General features: G+C 36.6%; 1 protein-coding gene and 1 long non-coding RNA gene across 2 annotated transcripts in view; one reads left to right on the forward strand and one right to left on the reverse strand.

The window, feature by feature from the left end:
- Positions 1-4,763: 4,763 nt before the first annotated feature.
- The window catches only part of LOC107558031 (uncharacterized), a 16,869-nt gene continuing 7,419 nt past the window's right edge, over positions 4,764-14,213 (reverse strand). The window contains exons 2-3 of the long non-coding RNA XR_001605453.1: positions 13,028-13,033; positions 4,764-4,774 (exon numbers count right to left, since the gene is read on the reverse strand). This is a non-coding gene — a long non-coding RNA (uncharacterized lncRNA). The remainder of the gene's footprint in view (positions 4,775-13,027; positions 13,034-14,213) is intronic.
- The window catches only part of LOC107558030 (KN motif and ankyrin repeat domain-containing protein 1-like), a 29,528-nt gene continuing 28,456 nt past the window's right edge, over positions 13,142-14,213 (forward strand). Inside the window, exon 1 of the mRNA XM_016241630.1 lies at positions 13,142-13,716. The gene's annotated coding sequence lies outside the window, so the exon portion shown is untranslated. The remainder of the gene's footprint in view (positions 13,717-14,213) is intronic.

A 14,213-nucleotide genomic window follows, 5' to 3' on the forward strand; every position in this document is an offset into this window, starting at 1 on the left:
CGTTGCATTCAACCCTCCACCAACGCTGTCTCTCATCGTGTTGCTGGTTAGCCTCTGGTCTCCTGTGCATGTTCATGTGTTTTGGAGGAGGCGTGGTTTGGAGAGTGATTTGCAGGGAGGGTGGGATCTTATGCTTTCAAAGCTAGCTTGCTATTGCTAGCCTCTCTTTCCAAAATTGCCTAACCTAACTTAAAAACTCATCAACATGACTTTCATTCTTGACGTGAACTTTTTTTTTTGTCTGTTGGTTTCACTGTTTTGGACAACCACCTTGAAATAAACATGGCGTTTACGCATTTTTGCGTAGCGGGTACGCATTTTGACCTTAAAGTACGCTGGTACGATTTGTCACTCTAAACTACGCAAAAACCCGGTGACCTGTCCACGCGCAGTAAACAAGCAACAGAAAAAGATGTGGTCCTGCAGTGCGTTCAGGAGAGGTGCATCTGCAGCAGTGCAGAGATCGTTTCCGCTCGTTTCCGCACTGAGTCTATTGCTGCGCTGGAAGCGCTGAATTAAAGTAACAGCGCATTGTTTGCAGTAAATATGAACATGGATGGATTGACACGAAAATGTAGTAATTACACCATAAACCTAAGAGGGGAATTCCCCCCGTTTTCTAAAAATATTGATTGGAGTATCACTATAAATAGTTATAAATTATAAAAAGAAGGCTTTAAAAAGATCAGTATCGGCAGATACTGCTGTCTGTGATCGGCGATCGGTGATCGGCCTCAAAAATCCTGATCGGAGCACCCCTATCACAAACTGAGTGCAGACTCTGAGTACTAACCTATGAAAAATATTTAACATGAAGTCTAGCAAATTGCACATTGTGCAATTGCCATTTTGACATTAGCCATCAAGGAGCTTCAAGTAATGTAGGTATATTCAATGGTATGGTATATTCCTCCCTCCAAAATAAGCCTCTAGCTAATAAAGTTTTGACTAACTTTAGTATAGTAGTTAAAGGGACAGTTCACTCAAAAATAAATTGTCATTATTTACCTCATGTTGTTCCAAATCCCTGTAATGTAATTTTTTTCCTGTTGATGTCCTGCAAATGCTTGTTGTGAACATCCTGTTAAATGCTAAATATTAAGCAATAAACTTGATTTCTCAATGATCTTATCTCAACCAGTACAAGCATGCAGCTGTTCTTTATGTTCAGACATGCTAACATAAATATATGCTTCTGTTGATAACACATGTATAAATACTCTAAAGTGTGATTAAACACCACATTATTAGATTGGCCCATATCTAACTAATGTTTAAATCAAACTGAATTTGGTACCTTCATGCTTATTGTTAATCTGAAACAACCTGGCTGTCTGTGTGGGATTCAGTGCTTAGCTTCTCTAAGCTCAGTGCTGAGCTAAAGCAGAGTCCAGTTCATAATAGCCTTCTCAGATTTCTGTTTTCACTAATAGGGGCAGGTTCACCTAGGTAACCAAATTTCCATCTGGATTCATCCTTCTAATGTGTCTTTTCATCCACCCTTCATGCTTTTTGAGAAGAATCAAACAAGTTAGTTTACTGACAGAAAAATCACAACAGAGTTTTGTGTGTTTGTTTAAATGACAGAGCAGGATCTCACCACCTACTTTGTTTATTGAAATTATCAGGCCACCTGCACGTCAACATTACCTTTTTAGCTCATTGATAAAAAATTCTCACCATGTTGAATTATCTGTGGGACATAATATTCAGATTATCAGAATATTAATAAAATATGCCAAAAATTTTTAGTGGTATAAGGAAATTCTATGGATAAATTGTTGTCACTGATGATGACTGAAGTTTGTAGTGAGAGAGTTTGGGGATACGTATGTGAAAGTACATGCATTCTTCCATCATTTAGTCACCCTCATGTCGTTCATAATGTGAAGAATGTTGGGAACCAAACAGTTTTGGTTCCTATTGACTTACTTTTTTTTTTGTCCATACAATGAGAGTCAGTGGTAAGCAAAACTGTTTGGTTCCCACCAGAGCAGAGCAGCATAAAAATCAGAAAAAATATAATCTGGCCTGTTTAAGGCTTTTCCTTATTTTTATAGTTTAGATGGTGATGAAAAAAATGACTCGCCATCTCCTCATTGGACGTGCCTTTAGAGAGAAATGCATCTTTACGGATTACATAATGAAAGAGTTTTTGTTTTTTCATTATCACAACGTTTTGTTGATATTGTGAATGCACACAACTAAAAGTAGACCCTTTACCTGTCCGAATGCATTACTCAAATATAGACTTAAGATTGGACTGTGATGACCCATTTCCACAGTTGTCAACATCACAGATCTAGTCATTTTTAAATATCTTCATTTAAAAATAAAACACATTTATAATGCTCTACTTTGTCTTATATTACCTTGACAGTAAATTAAAAAAAAAAGAATTAGCGCTGCTGCTGCGAGGGTGTTTCTATACAACGGCTGAGGGAGTGACGGCAAATTTGACATGTCAATCTAAATATTTTTCTCCTCTTTTGGAAAGTCGTGGAAATGACATATAACAACTAAAACAAGACTATTCATTCCGTGTTATATTTTTATTTACAGGTGGGACGTGTGTCCCCACGACCCCCCACCACTTTTTGCAACATCTCGCGGCACGCACGGATGTACCTAAAGAACATTTGAACAGAACTCCATTTGATAACACATTCATTGGTCTGTGTTAAACAACAGGTGATCTATCGCTGGAATGTGTTATGGTGAGCGCCCGTTGCTGCTGTTATCAGTTGTCTCTTGGCACTCGTGCACAATGCGCAGTCTTCACACAGACGATCGTACGCTTTGTTCTGGTAAAATCACAAAACAAAATGCACACAAACATGTCCTTGCTCTTGATATACAATCACTGATGAACACCTTTGGTTTTAATGAGAGAAAAACTACACGAGGGTGGATTAGAACCCAGAATTTATGTATTTAATCAGTACTGTGAAGAATCTTGGTACTAATTGTATTTCATTATTAATACGTTTATTATTAATTTATATTAATATAGTCGCTTGCAATGTAGCGGCACGGGCCCCAGTGCGGCTGCACTGCCTGCACTGTCTGTAGTTACGCCACTGGTTCCCAACATTCTTCACAATATCATCTTTTATGTTACACAAAAGAAAGGTCATACAGTCAAGAAAGTCAGGTTTGGAACAACTTGAGGGTGAGTAAATGATGATAGAATTTTCTTTTTTGGTTAGACTCTCCTGTATCTCCCGATGTCACTTTTTAAAAAAAAAAATTCTTATAAGTGTTCTTATTCTAATAGGACATTTTTTTCTTGCTGAATGTGCATGCATGAATGCCTCGATTTGTAAATAAATGCCATTTTAACACATTCTGTCCACTGTTGTTTTATGGAGAAAGGCCATTTGGCCTCAACTTACTGAATATTTCCTTTCCTCATTTTCATGTTTTAAAAAAAACTGATAGGTGTTCAGTTAGAGGGTTGTTTGTGATTTACTTTGGTTGCTTGTGTGTGAATACCCAGACAGAGGCCTTTTGTGAACATGCTGGATTTGTCAATGGTTTTGTAGATGCTGCTGACATGTTGTCAACCACAGCACACATTATACCTTTCAGTTTAAGCAGACAGAAGGATTCATTTACAGACTATAATGTCTCTTTCAAAAGAACTAGGGAAAGCACCGCACACACAAGGTGTTAATCTGGTAAATTATTATTTTACTGTCGTTAGCTAACCATTTCAGTCATTCTTTTGTAGTCTAAACAGCTTCTTTTCACGTCTTCTTTATGAAGTTGACAAGAATATGGGTTACTATATACACTAACGTACAAAAGATTGGAGTTGTTACGATTTAAAAAAAAGAAAAAAAAAAAGAAAAAAGAAGTCTCATCAAGGCTGCATTTACTTGGTTTAAAATACATTAAAACAGTAATATTGTGAAATAACATTAAAATAAATGTCACTTATTCATGTGATGGCAAAGCTGCATTTTCAGCAGTGTTTAGTGTCATATGATCCTTCAGAAATAACCCTAATATGTTGATTTGCTGCTCAAGAAACATTTCTTATTATCAGTGTTTAAAACGGTTGTGCTTTTTAATATTTTTTGTGGAAACCGTGACACATTTTTTTCAGATTTCTTTGAATAGTTCAAAAGGGCAGCATTTATTTGAATTCTTTAAAAAAATAAAATATTACTGACCTTTTAAATGTTAAGTATATAAGCAAAAATTTACATTTAAAAAAAAAATTCTACACCAGAGTGGTTATATATAAAAAATTTTTTACAACCGGTTCTTAAATCAATCTTTATGGGAAGCAAGTCAATGCCCTATATAAGTATTCATGCACCCCCATCACTATTGTTAAGCCTATTCCTGCCTTTAGTTGTTATACAGGAAGCAATTAAAATTTCTATTGCCAGATTGTGTCTACTGCATTCATTCCTAGTCATGAGAGGTTTTACAGAGCATGCTTTAGTAGTCTGACAGATCCCATGGGGAGAATGGGACGGGTGGAAAAGTGTGTGTGTTGGATGGCAGTTACACGGTGTAAATGTGGGGGATTCCTCAAACTGGCTTCGTCTGCCAGTGACTAACCCAGATGGGATCCTCACAGTTTCTCTTCCTTGTCTGTGTGGTGAGACAAATCACTTCACTGTGACAACACCATTATCTACCTCTCTCCCACACTTGCTGCCAGTAAACAACTGAAAAGTTTTAGACAACAAATAGCTATGTGTGTCTTGTTTTGTTTTCTTATTTTTAACTTGATGCGTCTAAATCGTCAAGGTTTCTACTTACTCATATTTCTGTTCCCACCAAGCTCTCCTCAGGTCATTCATTCTCAGATAACATTATACGGCTTATCATTTAGCTATGGGAATATGTTCTCTCTACATATCAGAGGACCTTAAAGAGCATCTCTCAGTTCCTGCTGATAAGCTCATGCCGTATTGGTCCACTTAATATCAGCATGAATGGCTGAAAGAAGCCATTTAATGGTTATCCTTGGCCATGACGTCACCTCGGAAGTCCCTCCAGACCATCTCTACAACTGGAGACAAAAGGCTACCAGAATAGTGGCCGGCTAGGGGAGATTCTATCTTATTTAGAGACTCAAATGTTGGTGTTGAACAGCTGGTCTAAGTCGATGCTCAGCAGATGGCCGTGCATAAACAGTGGATAAGGTTTAGAAAATTAATTCAGATGGAATACATTAGACCACTATTAAGATTCTTTGCCGTATTAATGTTTGTTTGTTGCTATTATGTCTCTTTTTTGATCTGGAAACTCTTTCGGTAGCTGAGATTGAGCCAGTTCTTGCTTATCATCACCTGTGTCCGTCATTGGCATCTATTAAAGTGAGTTTTACAAACGTATCCCAGTACCTCCCTGAAATGTATTGTTGCCTGCTTTACGGTTGCTCACTCGATTGAAAACATAGCAGATGAATGATTTCCCAAACTTTCACAGGGGATGCTCTGGGTCTTTGTTGTGCTGATTTCGGGCAGGGCAACAGCTATGGATGTGGCTTCAGGATCATAGGGACCTGTAGCGTGGGGAGCAGAGGGAAAATTGATTTTCAATGCTTTTTCTGACAAAATCTGGTGGGACACTTGTGTGAAAGCTAACGATTCTGATTCTGATCAGAAATCGCAGTGAAAAGCTCTGGTGATGGATGACACTTCTGATGAAATGTGCCTGTGAGTTTGTGTATGTTGTACCAGTTAATTCTTCTGGTAATTGCTTTTTTAGAGGGTTCATGTCCGTTGGATGCCAAGGTTTGCCCATTCCATGCATTTCCCAGCTTAATCAACCCCCTCTCTTCCCAGCCCCCCGGAATGGGCCCTTTCTCATTAGCACCATTATGTTCTAACCAGCTTAAGTGGTTAAGCCAAACAAAACCCTTTAGCCTTTAAACGCAGCTCTAATTAAGGCTGGCAAGGTGTGTTTAGCATTGGAATTTCTCTTGCTTTTTTGTAACTGCTGTCTAAAACATTCCTGTAGTGTCTGTCAACATGGAGCACCCTTTGGGTTTTCAATTTCGTTCTTTCGTTCGTTCTTTCTTTCTTTCTTTCTTTCTTCCTTCCTTTCAAATTAATTTTATTTGGGGATTATGTGTAGTAGCAGTAACTATATTTCTATATTTTAATATACATTAAGATATTGAAGATTAAAGATAATAAATTATATTAATTATATTAGAAATATAATTAGAAATATTTCATTCTCATAAATTCTCCTCTGGTCCCTGCGTTGACTTTGAAAACTGTCTAGCTGAGGAAACCAAAAACCTTGTGTCTGTCATCAGTTTCAGTGGATTTCAAACCAAGCCAGTGTGAACACAACTAAGCATTTTCATCCTTCTTTCATCCATTTCACAAGGTTGACTAAAGCTTATGTTTTTTAGAAGGTCAAGGAGCCCCTTAGACACAATTGTCTGAGACAAAGCAGTATAATAGTGCTGGGCGGTATACCGGTTCATACCGAATACCGGGGTTTATTTTTGTTATCATATGAATTTTTAAAATTGTTTGGAATTATAAATATGAGCGTAGTTCATCTGTTTATATCACATGCACCTTTTTGTTTGTTGTTTTTTTTTAGTTTGTTACTCCGACGCAGGCAGTGCGCTGCATGAGACAAAAAAGTAATATAGCCAAAACAACCGCATAGTGTAGTGTACTTCACTTTAGTGTAGATGCATGTTGATTTTATCAGACAATGCCGCGATTATAAATGAGAGTGACTCCTGGTTAACATGTATTAATGTTTAGTAACTATTTAGTGTGGTATTTTTTTGACAATATTCACTCATCATGACAGTAAAATAGGGTATTTTAAGTCAATATACTGCAGTATTTCCTCTCTCAATCAGTAGAAAATATGGTTAACACCCGGTCATGCATGAAAAAAAAAATACCGTCATGTACCGTGAAACTGGTATAATTTTGGAAAATACCGTGATATAAATTTTTGGTCATACCGCCCAGCACTACAATATAATTTGATATGCATTTTGATAAATAAAGCATGGTAGTGGAGCATTCAATGGCTGTAACTCTGGGAGGCTCCCTTGGCTTCCAGCCCTCTCAAACTCTTTATCACGAGAAGAGCGGCCGCTGGGCCTCTCAGTCTGCCTGGCTCCACTGGAGAGCTAAACAAATAACTGGCTCCAGTCTGTCCTTGGTCAAATGCATGGTTGGACAGAGGTGAGGAGATAGGATGGAAACAAAAGATAGAAAAAAACAACAACAACACATTGTTTCATTTAGTTGCAAAAGTAATAGAACGAGGTGAGTAGGAAAAGACATCCATTTGTCAGAGAAAAGGGGGACAGATAGTGAGACAGTGTGTTGTAGATGGGGACCTACTCTGTGTGCCTGTCCCCTCTATACACCCTGTGGAGTAAAAGGGCTGGATCATTGTTAAATGAAGCGGTGAGTTTGGGGTGAACTGTTTTCCCTCAGATGCTTTCATGCATGCTTTACATTACTTTTTTTTCCTAAAAGCGAGATAATTGGACATAATGGATGTTTTTTGGTATGCATGTTTTGAATGTTTGATTGATAGGGAAGAAAACGTAATAGTTTTATGTATTTTAATTGTATTTGTGCTTGTATTTGGGTCGTTGGTTCGTTAATTAGTTCTATTGTATTTGTGCTCATGCACTCATTTACTGAAACTGTGTATGTTGGAAACCTGTAGATGGCAGTGTTGTCAGATAATTGTACTGCACTTGGACTCACACAAAAGTCTTGTAGTATTGGCTGGCTCAGTGTAACCCCAATTTAGTCTGGCATCAAAATGTCAAAAAATCAACAAAACCTCCTTTTGGTTAAGTCCTCATTTGTAAAAATGGTCTAAAAATATAGTTTTATTCCCTTTTAGATTGTAAAATGCTGAAAGTTTTTGTTAGGGTTAGGTTATAACATTCATAATTAGTTTTATATATAAAAACAATAAAAGTCTATGGAATGTCCCCATTTAGTAAATGTGTGTTTGTGCTTTGTGGATTAGTTCCTGGTGTTATAGAGTCCAGCTTTAAGAGATGAAACATTCCAAAAATAGAGAAGAACTGGAATCAGAGGTGCATTCCAAATTCAACAAAACCTCCTTTTGGTTAAGTCCTCATTTGTAAAAATGGTCTAAAAATATAGTTTTTTTCCCTTTTAGATTGTAAAATGCTGAAAGTTTTTGTTAGGGTTAGGTTATAACATTCATAATTAGTTTTATATATAAAAACAATAAAAGTCTATGGAATGTCCCCATTTAGTAAATGTGTGTTTGTGCTTTGTGGATTAGTTCCTGGTGTTATAGAGTCCAGCTTTAAGAGATGAAACACATTCCAAAAATAGAGAAGAACTGGAATCAGAGGTGCATTCCAAATCGGCCTCCTAAATCTGTGCTCAGGTCATGAATAGACACCAACTACTAGCAAATAAGTATAAAAATGCATGAACAAAACCAATTAATGTTTTGTAAGGTATTTTACTGCATTTGGGCAGCTTTTTACTTTTGAAAGACCTTTTTTGTCCATTTGTAACAACATATTCTACTGTGTATATTAGCTCATGCAACCCTTTCTGTTATAATTAAGCTACTTAGCAATTTAACATTAGATTTTTGGATTATAAAGGACGGATCTCGGCTATTCTTCAAAAGCAGCTATCATTAATACACAGCACTGAGTGCAAGTCAATGTCATGCTCTATCAGATATTACACTGTTCAATAGAACAGAGGCGATGTAATATTTTCTGACTATTCATGCAAATAAAAATGCACTATTATTACCTCAAATTTCTCAAATGCAGGAATAAGATTGGTCTTGCTATATGCATTACACAAAGTTTTGTGGTCAGTAAGATTTTTTGTAATAGATTGATTTTTTTTTTATTTTGCAAGGATGCATTAAATTGGCCTCAAGTTTCAGTAAAGATGTTTATAATGTTACACAATATTTCAATATCAGAGAATCTTGAAAAATGTTTCAGTTTCCACAAAAATATTAAGCAGCACAACTGTCTTCAACATTTATAATAATAAAAAAATGTTTCTTGAGCAACAAATCGGCATATTAGAATGATTTCTTAAGGGTCATGTGACACTGAAGACTGGAGTAATGACTGCTGAAAATTCAGTTTGCCATCACAGGAATAAATTACATTTTAAAATATATTAAAATAGAAAGCAATTATTTTAAATGAATATTTCTTAATCTTGATACTGATATTTCACAATATTATTGTACTGTATTTTTGATTAAACAAATGCAGCCATGGTGAGCATAAGAGGCGTATTAAAAAACATTTTTTTTAAAGTTTTAAAACAGAAGAGAAAAAAAAAAAAATATATATATATATATATTAATATAAAAAAATATTAAATTAATATAAAAGTTTTACCGGCTCTAAACTTTTGAACAGTATAGTTTATCTATAATCATTCTTTATTAAGGCATTCCACAACAATCTTATTTTCTACCATCTTAAATATCTCAATAACCTTTGACAACACTAGATAAGGTGGTTTGGTTTGGAAAGGCACAAATAGACTCTTTATATGGTCTTGCGTTGGAGTCAGACAAATTTGTTCTAAACAGTGTCCATTTCATGCTGTTTGTTGTCTTGTTTTGAGTTATAAACTATTATAAAGTTCAAGAAGTAACAAAATGCATTTGTTTATTTCATAGATTCTATAATATATTGCATATATTTATGTTTCATGCAAACAGGAGGAGGCTGTAGAAGCTTAGAGTGATGTCCTTGTTACTGATTAGCAAACACTTTGCCTGCACTTACTAGTGAATCTAGAGTTGTATCGCAGGATGCCGTTTTAAGGCGAACAGACCAGACAAGAGGGTGATAATGACAAAAATAGGCTCTGTTAACTGGTCTGTGGTTATGATTAAGTCACTTTCTCTTCAGGGCTTAAATTAGTCTTTATATTTAGCTGACCTAGATCAGGTTTAGGACCTTTCAGCCCGATCTTCAGTTTAGAACTGGCTGTCTAATGCATCAGTCGCCTGCAGGAGTTTGCACTCAAAGTTTAAAGTTTGACTTTTCCAGCAAGTTGATGTTGGGTTCTTGGAATATCCTGGATACATTTGATTCAGATGGACCGGGTAATGACCGTGTGGTTGAATTATTTCAATTATGCATTTAATAATCCAATGCAGCACTCTTAATATGCTGCAGTGTTTGTCTGACTTTGCATGTAAAGATGATTTCTTTGAGTTTCACATTGCTTACACTCTTAAAAATAAAGGTGCTTCACGATGCCATAGAAGAACCTTTTTGTCTAAATGGTTCCATGAAGAACCTTTAACATCTGAAGAACCATTCTGTTTCACAAAAGGTTCTTTGTGGCGAAAGAAGGTTCTTCAGATTATAAAAAGGTAATAAAGAGATGGTTCTTTAAAGAACCTTTGACTGAATGGTTCTTTGTGGAACCAAAAATGGTTCTTCTATGGCATCGCTGTGAAGAACCTTTTGAAGCACCTTTATTTTTAAGAGTGTAGGCTGAAACCCAAAGACAGAATAAAAATGGTTTGCAGTTTCAGAACCCCCCTGTGCCTGTCAAGATAATTATAAGCTTTGAAGCTGGATTTGGAAGAAAGGGGATCAGCATGGTTGTCGTAAGTAATGGTTGGGGGCATTTGAGCCTGGGTCAGACCTTTGGCCTCCCTGGCAGAAGCTAACACGAATGCACAGGTGTGTTCAGCCCCTCTTTTTTCTGAAGTTCTTTAGTTCTGGCTTATTCAAAGCTCAGCGCCATGATGAAATTCAGCTGGCTGCTTTCATGGTCAAGTTGCTGCTGACAAATCCCCCTTTTCCTCCAACTCTTATCTTCAAATGACTGTGGCTGATGTTAAGTGTTTGAAAAATGGTGTTTATGATTGTATTGTGCTTTTAGATGTTGGTGTGCAAGATCAAAAGGGAGTTTGTGCATGTGAGTGTGTTTCTGGCTTACACTTTCAGAAGGAAGTAGCATTGGGAAGTTTTACTTATCTTGGCTGGTTTGGTCATAAAATGATCCGGTCATCTAAATCGTTTCACCTTGAGCATATACTCTAAATTTTCTTGCTTCAGGTTATGTCAGATTATGAATGTCAGGAGCCCCTCGCTGAAAATTGTCAATGGACACACCTGCAGCTCCATCTCAAACTACAACAGCAATATCTGAAATGGCCTTGTGGCCTCTCAGATGCACCTCCTCCCCTGAGGACATAAAGCTCATCATGTTACTTTGACCAATTATTTGAATTTTTGTGAGAACTGCATAAGGCTCTATAGGTGGTCTCAGGTTTATAATGTGGTTCGTTCGAAAAGCTTTAAAGGAAACTAAAATTCTGCCATTTGCTCACCCTGTATCACTTGTGTTCTATGAAAAAAAGAGAAAAAAATCATACAGTGACTAGCCTTTCAAAATCCTCAATTGATAAAAAGCAGCATAAAAGTAGCCCATATGACTCCACTATATTTCAAGACTACTGACGCCATATGATAGCTTTGTATGAGAAACTGATTATCTTCCCCTCCAACGTAGCAGTCATATCTTTCACACATATCGTTCAAAAGTTTGTGGTAAGATTTTTTTTATTTTATTTAAAGTCTGTTTTGCTCACCAAGGCTGCATTTGTTTGAAAAAAAAAAAAAAGGTAAAATCTGTAATATTGTGAAACAACATTACAATTTAATATAACTGTTTGCTGTTTTAATATATTTTCAAATGTAATGGTAAAATTAAATTTTCATTTTTCAGCAGCCATTACTCAAGTCTTCAGTGTCACAGATCCTTCAGAAATCGTTCTATTATGTTAATTTGGTGCTCAAGAAACATTTCTTCTTATTATAAATATTGAAAACGGTTGTGCTGCTTAATAGAATTTTGTAGAAAATAGAAATATTTTGTAATATGTCTTTACTGTGACTTTTGATAAATTTTATACTTTGCTGAATAAAAGTTTGAAAAAAAAAATTTTTTTTACTAACCCCAGACTTTTGAATGGACGTGTATCTCAGAGTTCCCCGTTTACATAAACTTGGCATGACTCTTCACATTCCATTTTTAAACAAGATTTTAGAGCTCTGGCAGAGGGAAATATGTAAACTTGATATGTTTTTTCTGTATGCCTTCACTAATGTATGAACTAGTGCAGTGGTTCTCAAACCTGTCCTGGAGTACCCCCAGCCCTGCACATTTTGTATGTCTCCCTCATCTATCACACCTGATTCAACTCATCAGCTCATTAGTGGAGACTGCAAGACCTGAAGTGGGTGTGTCAGATATGGGGAGACATACAAAACGTGCAGTGCTGGGGGTACTTCGTGGAGAGGTTTGAAAACCACTGAACTAATGTATGCTTTCACTACACTTGAAATATAGCACAAGAATCCTCTGCATTCCTCTAAATTTCTCCTTATGTGTTCCAAAGAAGTTAATCATACATGTACAGAAACAACGCGATTAAGTAATAATTTTTTACATTTTTCTGTAAATTAACCATTTAAAATGAATTCTGTGGAAGGTGTGATATAATGACAAGTTACAGGGAAACTAGGTGTGTTGGTGCATTTTTCTAAAGCAATACACGTTTCCACTCCCATTTTAGATCTATCTTCAACAGTAGAATGTGTGTGTGTGTGTGTGTGTGTGTTTGAATGCAGAGCTTTGTATGGACCTGCACTCCATGTTTAAATGCTGCCTCTAGCTATAGTGTTGTGTCAGATGACTGCCTCGTCATGCTACCCTGCCCTCACCTCTGGAGGTGTGCAATACCTCCCACTAGCATGCCACGTTTCTTGTGTAAGAAATTTTCTGTCACTTTCCCGCTTGTCGCTATTTATGAAACTGTCTTAACATAAAATATAGATAGCAACAAGTCTTTGTATACTCTTTCCTAGTTGCCAGAACTGAATATTTTAATAGGGTAGCAGTACCGATTTATAAAAGGTTTCCAATTTATTGATTAAACTTTTCTTTTCTCATCGGTATTCATTTTCTTGCCCCTATATAGCAAGGCATTATGTGCCCTGTTTGATTACAGATGTCTTAATTTATCAATTATATATGTTTCAGTAGTTGTCAGTCTTTTCAGAGTCAGTGTTTTCTTTATCGTTCAACTAGTTAATGGCTAGATCCCACTGACGTACCTGAAACAAGTATGAGAACGTCTGTCCTTGCTGTAAGCAGAAGACTGTTATAAGTTTAGTGGTGTTTGACTGTGTTGTATCTCTTCTTTCATTTTTCTTTTCAAAGAGATTCCCTTATATTGTAATATTCAAGTACAGACTTTGCCAACAGGATGTTGAGAATAGGGAGTGAGTGAATAAAAATTATAAAACACGCCTTTTTGTTTCTTCATGCTATCAGAATGATCCACCTGCAGTTACACGTCAATCTGTGCTGGGCTGACCCTGTTTGCTATTAACAAGCAACCTTGTTGATGCCATTGTGCCAACAGAGGACTTAACATTGAAAGGGTGTTTGATTAGACATCTTCTATCTTTACACAGAGGGTCTCTTGTTAAAGTCTGGTCACGGATCTGTTCAACACGGACGGATACATCCTTTCCTCTTATAGGACCTCTGACATTTGAGCAAGTTAGCTAATCTTAGCTGTAATACACCCTCCACCTTGCATAGACGTTTTGGCTTATAGTTTCCTGCAAGGTTGTAGTAACACCATTCCCTGTGACTATATGTTGAAGAAGTTTAAGAATGACTGAGCAAGGTAGGTGCACTTTTTAGTCGGTCACATCTGCATGCATGCACCTTTGCAGCATGACCAAGAAAATGTCTAATGGATGTGCGTTTTTTTTATATATATATATATATATATATATGTATATACAGTGTATATATATATGTATGTGTATCTATCTCTCTCTCTCTCTCTTTCTCTCTTTATATATATATACTGTATATATATATACACTGAACAAAATTATAAATGCAACACTTGTTTTTGCCCCCATTTTTCATGAGCTGAACTCAAAGATCTAAGACTTAGCATCTTCACCTCCAAGATCGTCTGAGACCTGCCACCTGGACAGCTGCTGCAACAATCAGTTTGCATAATCAAAGAATTTCTGCACACACTGTCAGAAACCGTCTCATGGAAGCTCATCTGCATGCTCGTCGTCCTCATCGGGGTCTCGACCTGACTGCAGTTCGTCGTCGTAACCGACTTGAGTGGGCAAATGCTCACATTCGATGGCATCTGGCACT

Source organism: Sinocyclocheilus grahami, unplaced genomic scaffold, assembly GCF_001515645.1.
Source record: "Sinocyclocheilus grahami isolate Dianchi unplaced genomic scaffold, SAMN03320097.WGS_v1.1 scaffold629.1, whole genome shotgun sequence".
Classification (NCBI taxonomy): domain Eukaryota; kingdom Metazoa; phylum Chordata; class Actinopteri; order Cypriniformes; family Cyprinidae; genus Sinocyclocheilus; species Sinocyclocheilus grahami.